Source organism: Scyliorhinus canicula, chromosome 10, assembly GCF_902713615.1.
Source record: "Scyliorhinus canicula chromosome 10, sScyCan1.1, whole genome shotgun sequence".
Taxonomy (NCBI): Eukaryota; Metazoa; Chordata; class Chondrichthyes; order Carcharhiniformes; family Scyliorhinidae; genus Scyliorhinus; species Scyliorhinus canicula.
The window spans coordinates 58,489,807-58,504,189 of NC_052155.1; the positions used below are offsets into that span (position 1 = coordinate 58,489,807).

Consider the following 14,383-nt stretch of genomic DNA (forward strand, 5'->3'; position numbering starts at 1 on the left):
CCTCATTCTTCTAAATTCCAAAGAGTATAGTCCCAGTCTACTCAGTCTCTCCTCTCAACTCCTCCAGAATCAACCGAGTGAATCTCCTCCACACCCTCTCCAGTGCCAGTACATCCTTTCTAAAGTAAGGAGACCAAAATTAATGGATATGGTCTGCACATACAATTGTCTCTAATGAATTGTTACCACCATAAATTTCAAAAAGTTGTAATGCCAATACCAAACTAAATGTCTCCTTCTTGATGGTTAAATATTTCTTTTGATAAATATTTGGTTCCTAGAAAAATAACCAATGGGTCTTTTCATTCTTTCGTCATCTTCCTGCAGCAGTATAGCACCAATGCCCACATCACTCACATCAATTGCCACCTTAAATGACCTGGCATAATTAGGTGCCATCAACACTGGTGCGGTTGTTAACACCATCTTCAGATTATCGAATGCCTCCTGACATTCCGACATCTGCTGAAATTTCTTGGGCTTTTCCAGATGTTCAGTCAGTGGAGCAACCATGCTGCTGAAATTTCACACAAATTTCCAGTTGGTATAATTCATGCCCAGAAATCTCAGAACTTCTTTCCTCGTTGATGGTATTGGAAGTTCTCCAATTCGTCTTCACATTCTATGTGGCCATCTGACCATGTCCAATTGTCTGGCCTAAGAATGTGACTTGAGCTTTCACAAATGCACTTTTGCCAAATTTACCACCAATCGAATATTTCTTTTAAACGTTCCAAATGCTGGGCAGCACGGTGGCGCAGTTTTTAGCACTGCTGCCTCACAGTGCCGAGGACCCGGGTTCGATCCCAGCCATGGGTCACTGTCCGTGTGGCGTTTGCACATTCTCCCCATGTCTGCATCACTCACATCAATTGCCACCTTAAATGACCTGGCATAATTAGGTGCCATCAACACTGGTGCGGTTGTTAACACCATCTTCAGATTATCGAATGCCTCCTATATTCGCCCCTACAACCCAAAAAGATGGGCAGGGTAGGTGAATTGGCCACGCTAAATTGCCCCTTAATTGGAAAAAAAAGAATTGCGTTTATATAATTTTATAAATGTTCCAATTGCTCCTTCCATGTTTGACTGATCATCACCAACATCAGTGTACACTGCACAATTGTTTAGTACAGGAATGACCTTGTTGGTTACTCTTTTGAATGGTGCTGGTGCATTCTTCATCCCGAATGGCATGACTTTAAATTGGTACACATCATTTGGTGTCACAAATACTTCCTTCACCCTGTCTGATAAAGGTACGTGCCAATAGAACATAGAACAATACAGCACAGAACAGGCCCTTCGGCCCTCAATGTTGTGCCGAGCTTTGTCCGAAACCAAGATCAAGCTGTCTCACTCCCTGTCATTCTGGTGTGTTCCATGTGCCTATCATAACCGTTTGAAAGTTCCTAAAGTGTCTGACTCCACTATCACAGCAGGCAGACCATTCCACACCCTAACCACTCTCTGAGTAAAGAACCTACCTCAGACATCCCTCCTATATCTCTTACCCCGAACCTTAAATAGTTATGCTCCCTTGTAACAGTTACATCCATCCGAGGAAATAGTCTCTTAAGTCCACTCTATCTATCCCCCTCATCATCTTATAAACCTCTATTAAGTCACCTCTCATCCTCCTCCACTCCAAAGAGAAAAGCCCTAGCTCCCTCAACCTTTCCTCATAAGACCTATCCTGCAAACCAGGCAGCATCCTGGTAAATCTCCTTTGCACCCTTTCCAATGCTTCCACATCCTTCCTATAGTGAGGTGACCAGAACTGCACACAATACTCCAAATGTGGTCTCACCAGGGTAATGTACAGTTGCAGCATAACCCCACGGCTCTTAAAACTCAAGCCCCCTGTTAATAAGCGCTAGCACATTATACGCCTTCTTCACGGCTCTATCCACTTGAGTGGCAACCTTCAGAGATCTGTGGGCATGAACCCCAAGATCTCGCTGTTCCTCCACATTCCTCGGAACCCTGCCATTGACCCTGTAATCCGCATTCAAATTTTTCCTACCAAAATGAAACACCTCGCACTTATCAGGGTTAAACTCCATCTGCCATTTTTCGGCCCAGCTCTGCATCCTATCAATGTCTCTTTGCAGCCGACAACAGCCCTCCACCTCATCCACGACTCCACCAATCTTGGTGTCATCAGCAAATTTACTGACCCACCCTTCAGCCCCCTCCTCCAAGTCATTGATAAAAATCACAAATAGCAGAAGACCCAGCACTGATCCCTGTGGTACACCACTGGTAACTGGTCTCCAGTCTGAAAATTTTCCATTCACCACCACCCTCTGTCTTCTATGTGATAGCCAGTTACTTATCCAATTGGCCAAATTTCCCTCTATCCCACACCTCCTTACTTTCTTCATGAGCCGACCATGGGGAACCTTATCAAATGCCTTACTAAAATCCATGTATACGACATCAACTGCTCTACCTTCATCTACACACTTAGTTACCTCCTCAAAGAATTCAATCAAATTTGTGAGGCAAGACTCACGCTTCACGAATCCGTGTTGACTATCCCGGATTAAGCTGCATCTTTCCAAATGGTCATAAATTCTATCCTTCAGGACCTGTTCCATTAACTTACCGACCACCGAAGTAAGACTAACCAGCCTATAATTACCAGGGTCATTCCTATTCCCTTTCTTGAACAGAGGAACAACATTCACCACTCTCCAGTCCTCTGGCACTATCCCCGTGGACAGCGAGGACCCAAAGATCAAAGCCAAAGGCTCTACAATCTCATCCCTTGCCTCCCAAAGAATCCTAGGATATATCCCATCTGGCCCAGGGGACTTGTCGACCCTAAGGTTTTTCAAAATTGATAATACATCCTCCCTCAGAACATCTACCTCCTCCAGCCTACCTGCCTGTATCACACTCTCATCCTCAAAAACATGGCCCCTCTCCTTGGTGAACACTGAATTCATTCAACCCTTCTCCTATCTCTTCTGACTCCATGCACAAGTCCCCACTACTGTCCTTGACCGTCCCTAACCTCACCTTGGTCATTCTTTTATTTCTCGCATAAGAGTAAAAAGCCTTGGGGTTTTCCTTGATCCGACCCACCAAGGTCTTCTCATGCCCCTCCGAACTCTCCTAAGCCATTCTCGTTCCTTGCTACCTTGTAACCCTCAAGCGACCCAACTGAACCTTGTTTTCTCATTTTTACATACGCTTCCTTTTTCCTCTTGACAAGACATTCAACCTCTTTTGTGAACCATGGTTCCCTCACAAGGCCATTTCCTCCCCGCCTGACAGGGACATACCTATCAAGGATACGCAGTATTTGTTCCTTGAACAAGCTCCACTTTTCATTTGTGCCTTTCCCTGACAGTTTCTGTTCCCATCTTATGCTCCCTAATTCTTGCCTAATCGCATCATAATTACCCCTCCCCCAATTATAAACCTTGCCCTGCCGTATGGCCGTATCCCTCCCCATTGCAATAGTGAAAAAGAAACCAAATTGTGGTCACTATCTCCAAAGTGCTCTCCCACAAACAAATCTAACACTTGGCCCGTTTCACTACCCAGTACCAAATCCAATGTGGCCCCACCTCTTGTCAGCCTATCCACATATTGTGTCAGGAAACCCTCCTGCACACATTGTACAAAAACTGCCTCATCTGAACTGTTCGACCTATAGAGGTTCCAATCAATATTTGGAAAGTTAAAGTCACCCATGACAACTACCCCGAGACCTCCACACCTATCCGTAATCTGTTTTGCAATTTCTTCCTCCAAATCTCTATTACTATTTGGGGGCCGATAGAAAACTCCTAACAATGTGACCGCTTCTTTCCTATTTCTAACTTCAGCCCATATTACCTCAGTAGGCAGATCCCCCTCGAACTGCTTTTCTGCAGCCGTTAAACTATCCTTGATTAACAATGCTACTCCTCCACCTCTTTTACCACCTTCCCTACTCTTACTGAAACATCATACCCCGGAACTTCCAACAACCATTCCTGTCCCTGTTCCAACCATGTCTCCGTAATGGCCACAACATCGTAGTCCCAAGTACCAATCCACGCTCCAAGTTCACCTACCTTATTCTGGATGTTCCTTGTATTGAAGTAGACACACTTCAACCCACCTTCCTGTCTGCCGGTACACTCCTGCGACCTTGATACCCTCCTCAGTACCTCAATATCCTTTAAGCAAGTCAAGTTTGGTAATAACATTTGCTTGTCCCACCTTTTCAACACAGTCTTCCAAACGAATATTATGATATGAATCTGACTTCGTAACTGCGTGGATCTTTTTATCGTCAACACACAATTGTTGTGTTCCATCTGGTTTCGGTGCCATGACAATTGGTGAGCTCCAATCTCTGCAATTCACTTTGCTGATATCATCCTTTTTTATTTAAAAAATATTTTATTGAAGCATTTGTAATTTTCACAGCTTTAACACTTTAACATTTCTTAAGCAATCGAGCGGGCCAACACACGCAAAAAACATTTAAAAAAATCCCCTACTACCCTATTTCCTAATTACCCGTATACGACGTTTCCTGTCCTTGTCTTACACTACCATGCCTCCCATTTCATGCCCCCCCCCCCGCTGTTGACATTCAATTTTCCTTGAAGAAGTCGATGAATGGCTTCCACCTCCGGGCAAACCCCTGCATTGAGCCCCTCAAGGCGAACTTAATCTTTTCCAGCCTGAGAAACCCTGCCATGTCACTGACCCACACTCCTGACTTTGGAGGCTCCGAGTCCCTCCATCCCGGCAAATCCGTCTCCAGGCCACCAGCGAAGAGAGAAGGCCAGAACATGCCCCCGCACCCCCCCCCCCCCCCCCCCCCCCCCCCGAATCTTCCGATACCCCAAATATTGCCAATTCTGGACTCCGAATCACCCTCCCTTCCAGAACCTCTGACATAACGAGCGCAAATCCCTGCTAGAATCCCCTCAACTTTGGGCACGCCCAGAACATATGTACATGATTCATCGGGCTTCCCCCACTGCGTCCTCACCTATCCTCCACTTCCTCAAAACACCTACTCAACCGGGCCACAGTCATATGAGTCCCTGTGAACCACCTTGAATTGGATCAGACTAAGCCTGGCACACAATGAGGATGAATTGACTCTCCTCGAGGCCTTTTCCCATAGTCCCACTTCCAACTCCCCTCCCAACTCCGCCCCCCCACCCCAATTTCCTCTTCACAACCCAGGTTGGGACCCCTTTGCACTATATCAATTCCTTGTATATCTCCGAGACCCTCCCCTGCTGATATCATCCCTAACCATGCTGTCAATCGCCTTTTATACCTGTGTTAACTTTAGTGAATTGAACCTGTATGGATGTTGTTTAATGGGAATATCATTTCCTACATCCACATCATGCATACTTTCGTACTTCCCATTTATTCCCACATACAGCTCTCGATGACTGTATTAACTCTTCTAGGTCATTTTGATTTCCCTCCAAAGATAAGTCAATAATTAATCCCAATTTCACATTAATTCCTCATTATCCAATTTAATTTGAGGAATGTCAAATTCAGAATCGTTGAATTTATCTCTTTTCCTGAGTCGCAATAACTAACACCTCCTCCTCCTTTCGTTCTCTCCTTCTCTATCAAAATACCGTTTGAGCATAGTAACATCACACACTCTGAGTTTTCCTTCTGTCTGGCGTTCTTATCAAATAATTCACCCCACTCAATTTCCTTTCAATTTGATAAAGCCCACCAAACCTTGCTTTTAATGGTTCACCTGAGAGTTTGGCTCAAGTTAGAATCAGAGCTTAATGGGAAATGGAATGAGAGTTTGGTCAAGTTAAAAATCAGAGCTTGATGGGAAATGGAATGTCAAGTTTGTGCAAAATGTGTACGTGCATTTTAAAATGAATTGCTTCTGTGAGAAGGTGTTATCAGAGAAGGTTGGTTGTCTGGAAAGCCTGTGAACTATCCGTGGGAGTCTAACTGTTTGTGAGAACTACATTCCTCAGGACTGTCGATAAAGACTTGCTATATTATGAAAATGTGAATTAACTATTACTAATGATGGGCAGAAATAATTACATGAAGGAGGGGCGTAATGAGCTAATTGTACGACTAATGATTGAAAGGCTTGAGGGGTTTTGTAAGAATATATAGTCAACTGTAACTAAGAAAAATTGGCTTTTTCACTTGCTGTAACTCTGAGTTACACTTGTGCTGCAGTAAATAAAAGGTTCTTTTAAGTTATCTGGTGTTCGACTGCTGATTACCTCCGGACTGAAAAATTTAGTATTATCACACCTACCATTGGTAACAAAACTAGCACATTCTCCCCATTAACAAAACTACAAATCTTTGATTTCTTATCCGCCTCTTGTTTCTCATCAGGGTATGACAACTTTAAATGCTTTCCAGCCAGCTCACCAGCCCTAGTTAATCTCTCCCCAAAGTTTGATTCATGGTTCAACAAAGTAGCCTCCGAACACTGACTGACCAATTTCTCTTTTAATCAATGTAAATGGTCCTCTCGCCTCATGACCAAAAATCAATTCAAATGGACTGAATTTAGTTGATTCATTAGGTGCATCCTTAATTGCAAATGATACAAATATAATTCCTTTATCCCAATCCTCTGGATAATCCTGACTATAGGCCCTCGACATGGGGTGGGATTCTCTCGGCATACATCGGGCCGGGCACAAATCGCGTGATGACGCCAGTCTGCCGATTCTCTGGAGAGCGGAGAATTGGCGCAGGCACGGTCGGCGTGGAGCGGCACCCCCCCCGATCCTGCGCCAGGGATGGGCCGAGCGACTGCACAAAATATCCGAGTCCCACCGGCTCCGTCCACGTGTGGTCTTACCCAGCGGGACCTCAGCGTGCATGCATCCGGGGGTGGCCTGGTGTGGGGGGGAGGGGGTTCCGGCCCCAGGGGGGGGCCTCCGCTGTGGCCTGGCCCGCGATCGGGGCTTACCGATCGGAGGGCCGGCCCCTCTGGCTGGGGCCTCTTTTGCTCCGCGCCGGCCCTTGTAGCCCTCCTGCACTTTGCGTGGGAGCCCGCGTGGAGAACGGAGCCACCGCGCCTGCGTGCATTGGCGCCAGTTGCAGAATGCATGCGCAGACCCCCGGCGCCAATTTGACGCTGGCATCGGCAGCTGGAGCGGCATGGGTCGCTCCAGTGCCATGCTGTCCCCCTATATGGGTCAGAATCGCTGCTTTTGAGGGCATATTGACGCCGTCGTGAAACGAGATGGCGTTGACGATGGCGTCAACACTTCGCCTCACGATCAGAGAATCCCGCCTATTGTCTTTAGAGTTTGATGCCATCTTTCAAATACCCCTAGTGATTCCGAATGATACTCCATTTGAATTAAATTGCTTCATTCCTAAGCTATCCATAACTTCCTTGAACAGCTTCGAAATAAAATTGGATCTTTGATCTGATTGAATTTCTTTTGGCAGTCGATATCTAGTAAAGAAAAAAATTGGTTAGCTCCTCTACATCCCTCTTAAATGTAATGCTTCTTAATGGAATTGTCTCCGGAAATCTAGTAATCAGATTCATTATGGTCAACAGAAACTGATTCCCACGTTTTGTTTTAGGCAGGGGTCCCATGCAATCAATTAGGAATTTGTATTAAAGGTGCTGGTTTAATTGCCGCCTGAGGTTTCCCTCTTAAATAAATAAATAAATTTTATTGATTGCGGGACCATAAATGCGAAATGGAAGTGCAAGTAGGCAGAACTGTCTTGCACATGATCTGGATAGTTGCACTAACCATTAAGTGGTCTAACATAAGCCTTAAGGGGGCTGCTGCAGGCTACTCATTTTGTACCTGCGTATGCCTTTTGATAAGTGGTAGCAGATGTAAAACAGATGAAGAGAAATTACTTCTCTCAAAGTGTCATGAATCTGTGAAATTCACTACCCAGAGTGTGGTGGATGCTGGTACTTGAAGTAAATTTAAGGAGGACATAGATGGATTTTTACTTAGTAGTGGGCTGAAGGTTTATGGAAATTGGGCATGAAGATGAAGTTGAAGCTCAGATTTGATCAGCCATGATCGTATTGAATGGTGGAGTGGGCTTGAGGAACTGAATTGCCTACTCCTAGTTCTTGTGTTCTTATGAAAGATGAAATTGAGAGAGATATAAAACAAATGATAGTTTTGTTATTTTCAAATTTCCAATAACGGTTAAAATCAGAAGGAATGAGACTCTGCATTTGTAAAAGTTCATTTTCAGTGCCACTGATGGTTTGGCACTTAAGATTTGCCACACCATTAAAAGGATAGTTGTGGCGGGTTTTATTAAGCTAGAGAAGGTCAAATTCGCCCTGAGAGGATCGGTACAAGGGTTCTTTAGGCGGTGGCAACCTTTCCTCGACTTTCTGGCTCAGCGATAGGGTACTGGGTCAGCAGCAGCAGCAACCCGGGGGGGAAAAAGGGAGGGGAGGGGAGGGGGACGTTGACTATGTTTGCTTATTTAATTTTAATTTAATTTATTTTTAAGTTCTCTTGTTTACTGGGTTTGGGGGTGTGGGGGTGTGTGATACATGCGTTGATAGGGTCTTGGGGGTGTTACAGTTATTATGGTGTTTTATTGTTGCTTTTCATTGTTTGTTGTTATATTTTCTGTAAAAAATTCCAATAAAAATTATTTTTAAAAAAAGGACAGTTGTACTGGAATGGACAAGTTCTTTTTTTTCTGGCTAGCCTCATTCCTATTTCTAAAATAAGTACTGGAATGATGAACCAGATAGCAAGATACTGCTTTCAGGAAAGTGGGGCATCTTGGACAGAAACCTCTGGATTTTGGTGATGAACCATGCAGTCTGTGGATGTCGCTTTTGATTTTCATGTGAGTAATAGTGAGCTTTCTTAGCCTGTTATTTTTGCAGCAAAAATCCTAATTCAAGCATACTTGAAGAAATATCTAGATATAAGCAGGTGTACATTTTTAAAGTAAAAAATATTTCAAACTCCTACTTCATGCAATAGCAACACGGTAGCACAAGTGGATAGTACTGTGGCTTCACAGCTCCAGGGTCCCAGGTTCGATTCCCCACTGGGTCCCTGTATGTGCGGAGTCCGCACGTTCTCCCCTTGCCTGCGTGGGTTTCCTCCGGGTGCTCCGGTTTTCTCCCACAGTCCAAAGACGTGCAGGTTAGGTGGATTGCCCATACTAAATTGCCCTTCGTGTCCAAAAGGTTATTGGGTTACAGGGATAGGGTGAGGGCTTAAGCGGGTCGGTGCAGACTCGATGGGCCGAATGGCCTCCTTCTGCACTGTATGTTCTATGTTCTAATAATGTTTAAAGAGCATGGATTACTTATTTACCCCAATATACCCTGATATATTCCGACATTATTTTTGCATACTTTACTGCATCACTAATAGCTACACTAACAGTCAGTTTTGAGTTCATCAGTTGAGCTTGTAACATACTCATTTACACTTGCTAGAAATGACACACGTTCATACAGAGGGACGCATTCTTTTGCAAACAAAATTAATATGTTCAAGCCTTCAACCTTTTTATAATTACCCGAAAACATGGGAGCCCGTAGTTCCCCTTGCTGTCTCCATGGCATTATCTCGGCCAGTCAGAATTGATTCTGCTTTTTTAAGGTCAACCTTAAAACCCACCTCTTGGATTGGATTGGATTGGATTGCGCTGCATTTGTTTATTGTCACGTGTACCGAGGTATAGTGAAAAGTATTTTTCAGCGAGCAGTACAAACAGATCATTTAGTGCATGAAAAGAAAAGAAAATACATAATAGGGCAACACAAAGTACACAATGTAAATATATAGACACCGGCTTCAGGTGAAGCATACAGGAGTGCAGTATTAATCAGATCAGTCCACAAGGGGCTGGTTTAGGAGTCTGGTAACAGCGGGGAAAAAGCTGTTTTTGAATCTGTGCGTGTTCTCAGACTTTTGTATCTCCTGCCCGATGGAGAGGTTGGAAGAGTGAGTAAGCCGGGTGGGAGGGTTCTTTGATTATGCTGCTCGCTTTCCCCAGGCAGCGGGAGGTCAATGTATGGGAGGCGGGTTTGTGTGATGGATTGGGCGATGTTCATGGCTCTCTGAAGATTCTTGGGTCGAGCAGTTGCCATATCAGGCTGTGATGCAGCCAGATAGGATGCTTTCTATGGTGCATCTGTAAATGTTGGTTAAGAGTCACTGTGGACATGCCGAATTTCCTTTGTTTCCTGAGGAAGTATAGGCGCTGTTGTGCTTTCTTGGCGTTGACGTGGGTGGACCAGGACAGATTTTTGGTGATGTGCACACCTAGGAATTGAAGCTGTCAACCATCTCCACCTCGGCCCCGTTGATGCAGACAGGGATGTGTACAGTACTTTACTTGCTGACGTCAATGACCAGCTCTTTAGTTTTGCTAGCATTGAGCGAGAGAATGCTGTTGTTTACACATTACATTACTCCACTAGGTTCTCTATCTCCCTCCTGTATTCTGACTCGTTGTTGCTCGAGATCCGACTCACTATGGTCGTGTCGTCAGCAAACTTGTATGTGGAGTTGTAACCAAATTTTGCCACGCAGTCACGTGTGTATAGGGAGTATAGTAGGGGGCTAAGTATGCAGCCTTGCGGGGCCCCAGTACTGAGGACTATCATGGAGGAGGTGTTGTTTATTCTTACTGATTGTGGTCTATGGGTCAGAACGTCGAGGATCCAGTTGCAGAGTGAGGAGCCAAGTCCTAGGTTTTGGAGCTTTGATATGAGTTTGGCTGGGGTTATGGTGTTGAAGGCTGAGCTGTAGTCAATAAATAGGAGTCTGATGTAAGAGTCTTTGTTGTCGGGGTGCTCCAGGGATGAGTGTGGGCTAGGGATGTGGCGTCTACTGTGGACCGGTTGTGGCGGTATCTGAATTGCAGTGGATCTAAGCATCCTTGGGATATGGAATTGATGTGCTTTATGACCAACCTCTTGAAACACTTCATTATGATTGATGTCACAGGGCAGCACGGTGGCGCAGTAGTTAGCACTGCTGCCTCATGACGCTGAGGTCCCAGGTTCGATCCCGGCTCTGGGCCACTGTCTGTGTGGAGTTTGCACATTCTCTCTGTGTTTGCATGGGTTTTGCCCCCACAATCCGAAGATGTGTAGGTGAGGCCACACTAAATTTTCCTTAATGGGCAAAAAAATAATTGGGTACTCTAAATTTTTTTTAAAAAATGACTGATGTCAGGGCCACTGGACGGTAGTCATTGAGGCACGTTGTCTGGTTCTTCTTTGGCACCAGTATAATGGTAGTCTTCCTGAAGCAGGTGGGGACCTCGGAGCGGACTAGGGACAGGTTGAAGATGTCCACGAACACATCTGGCAGCTGTTCTGCGCAGGCTCTGAGTGCACGACCAGGACCCCCCTCCGGACCTATCGCATTCCGAGGGTTCACTTTCAGGAAGGCTGATCTGACTTCGGAAGCTGTGATGGTGGGTATGGATGTGTACGGGGCTGCTGGGGTAGTCGACTGCGGATTCATGGTTTCCTGCTCTAACCGAGCATAACATGCATTGAGTTCATCGGCGAGGGGTGCACTGCTGCTGGAGGTGCTGCTCTGCTTTGCTTTGTAGCCCAATATGTTGTTTAGGCCTTGCCACAACCGACGAGAGTCTGTAAAGCTAGTCTGTGACTCTAGCTTGATCTGATATTCTCTCTTGGCATCCCGGATGGCTTTGCAGAGGTCGTACCTGGATTTCTTGTGCAGGTCAGGATCGCCTGACTTGAATGCATCAGACCTGGCCTTCAGTAGGGAGTCAATCTCCCAATTAAGCCGTTTACTCTTTGAGTAAACTTTAGGTCTCGCATCCCAATTTCTACTCCTTGGGTTTGCTGTGTTTTTTAAGCTATTTTGGGTGGGATTCTCCAGTGCCCCAGCCGCCTGTTTCTTGGGGCGCGCCGTTTGCTGGTAGCGGGTTCTCTATTCCCAGTGCATGTCAATGGGATTTCTCATTGAAGCCATCCCATGCTTCAGGAAACCCACAGGCAGCGGTGCGCTGCCAGCGGAAAAAGAGAATCCCAACGACCGGAGAATTGTGACCCTTTTCTCTGAAGTAAATTGGAATATTTTTCTCTGATAACAAAGCTAGGTATACTGATATAATTTATTGTTGCAATAGTAATTGGGGTGGGAGGGGGAAGTGATCCTTCAAATCATTCAGAAATAAAGTTGGAAGGTCTTCAGAACAGCATTCTGTGTAAACAGATAAGGCTATGATCAGCCGATTGCACCAGAGCTCTTTGTCTGCATGGCCTATTTACCGTCTATAATGCGGGATTTATGTTACGTCACTGCCACCCATGGCTGTCCCTCTGCTAGAGCCACTGATGTAATATGACAGGTGCCATTAGTGCCTATGGTAACATGGCAACCCGTCACAGGAGGTCTTTTTTATTGCTTATGCTGCCAGCAGAAAATATCACTAGCTATGGGTCGTCAACTAATTTATTTTAATTGGTGACCTGTGTAGTGTGTCCTCCAACATCAGATTTATGATCAGGAAACGTTTTAAGTAGCAATGAATATACGAGTTGTCTATTTCACCACTGCTCCGAAATACGTACTGTATGCAATATGAACTGGCTGGGATCCAGACCACCAGGAGCTCAAACATATGGAAAGGAGTGTTTGAGGTTCTGCTTTCGTCACTTTGAGAGAAAATCCGTGCTTCTTTTTCTGTGTTAAAACAGAAATTAACTTCTCCATTTCAAACATTCTTTGTTGGGCAGATTAAGCAATATATGTCAAAAAAAAAGCAGCAAATGCAAAGTTTAAACAAATCTTGGAATTATGGAACCATCTTTGCAGCAAATGTGCTGAATGAAGAGGTCCCATAGATTCGGTTTTATTTGCTTTCTTCCCTACCATGTTGTCTTGCAGTTGGTAATTATTGTATGTGTCTGAATATTTATTGATTCTGAATTTCACAATATTGGCAGTAAAATGAAAAGCTTTAAAGGTTGGCAAACCAGATCTCTGAGTGCTACGTTCCATTACATTAGTGTTGCAGTTAAAATGTGTTCTTGTGGAAATTCCCACTAATTAACTGACGAGCACAGCAGTATGAAGTGGTGATCCTTTCTTTGTAGCACTCAATGGTTTTCTGCAGGGAATTATCCTGGCTGGGTTTCTGAAGGGCATGTGTACAGAATAGCAATGACATGCTTTGTAAATACAGTAGTACTCTGTAGATGGTGTACATCACTGAGATGCAAATTCATTATCCTGTCACTTGAAGCATTCAATGTTTGTGCCTGTACTAAATAAAGGAAATGAATTGAATTACAGAACATGGTGTGCTGTGCAAATTTTATGCATATCTCTTTGGTTGTATTTAATAAGAATGTGTATTTATTTGATCATTTCAGTGGTTGATTTCCCCTGTTTGACATTGTGTGACTTATTGTACTTGAGCTCTGATTGTTATTAGTTGAATTGGTATTAGTTAAAGATTGGTGCGTTGTGTCATTTTATTTGGGGGCTTTCTGCTCAAAAAGTGCTGTTCTGCTGCTGCCATACAAATGCTGCATACTCCAGCGCAAACCTTTTCAGTGCTTTTTTCATGTTTTTAAACAAGTGTTTTTGCAACATGATAAAGTGTCTCTCTTGCTCTTTTAAATAGTGTTGCTACTTTTTTCCCCCTTTCATCTTTGAGGCTTGTCTCCAATTACAACCATACAGAGCCAATGTCATTGCATAAATGGCATGGTTCATGTGCTTTCAGAGGATTCATCCTAAGAGAAAATCACTCCCGGAAAGTGAAATGCCAATGGCAGTAATGAGATAAATAGTATTCGCCGTTGCCAGTTGGTAATGGGCTGATCCTAAGCCGGATAGGCTGAGAGTTCATTCTGCCTCTTCCACTGCGAATAACAATAATCAGTTGCCAAAATGATGAGTGAACATGATTTTGTAGCAACTAAGTGTGTCTAATTCTGATGATTCTGAATCCGCTTCAGCTAGAGGCAGTCAATTTCTGGAGCTAAAACTAGCTCACACAATACAAACAAGGTACCAGTGTTGTACAAGATGAAGCAGTCATATCTGGTTACTGCCCATAAACACAAAAAAACCTGGACTTCCTTGAAAGCCCCATAGATAAATGCACTGCCTTGTGTGATGCTGAGCTCAGAAATGCCCAGTTTCAATTTCTATGCTCAGTTGGCAAATTCAATCAAAATTCGGTGTTGAGATGACTTTAGCCCCCTGAGCTGAGCGGGGTGCCTCGATTGTGATTGTAGTGACCACTGCAGGAAAGTGTGTGCAAGCATGGGACGAGAACACTATTGGGCTCAACTACATTTGCCCGCAAGTCTCGCATGTGAAGAGCACATGGTCAAGGTGTTCATAAGACGGTGGGCACGTGTGTAAACCTATCT

At 44.5% G+C, this 14,383-nt stretch overlaps 1 protein-coding gene across 3 annotated transcripts in view; it reads left to right on the top strand.

The window, feature by feature from the left end:
• The window catches only part of rad54b (RAD54 homolog B), a 213,489-nt gene that overhangs the window by 59,780 nt on the left and 139,326 nt on the right, over positions 1–14,383 (top strand). The gene's annotated exons all lie outside the window — the stretch shown is intronic.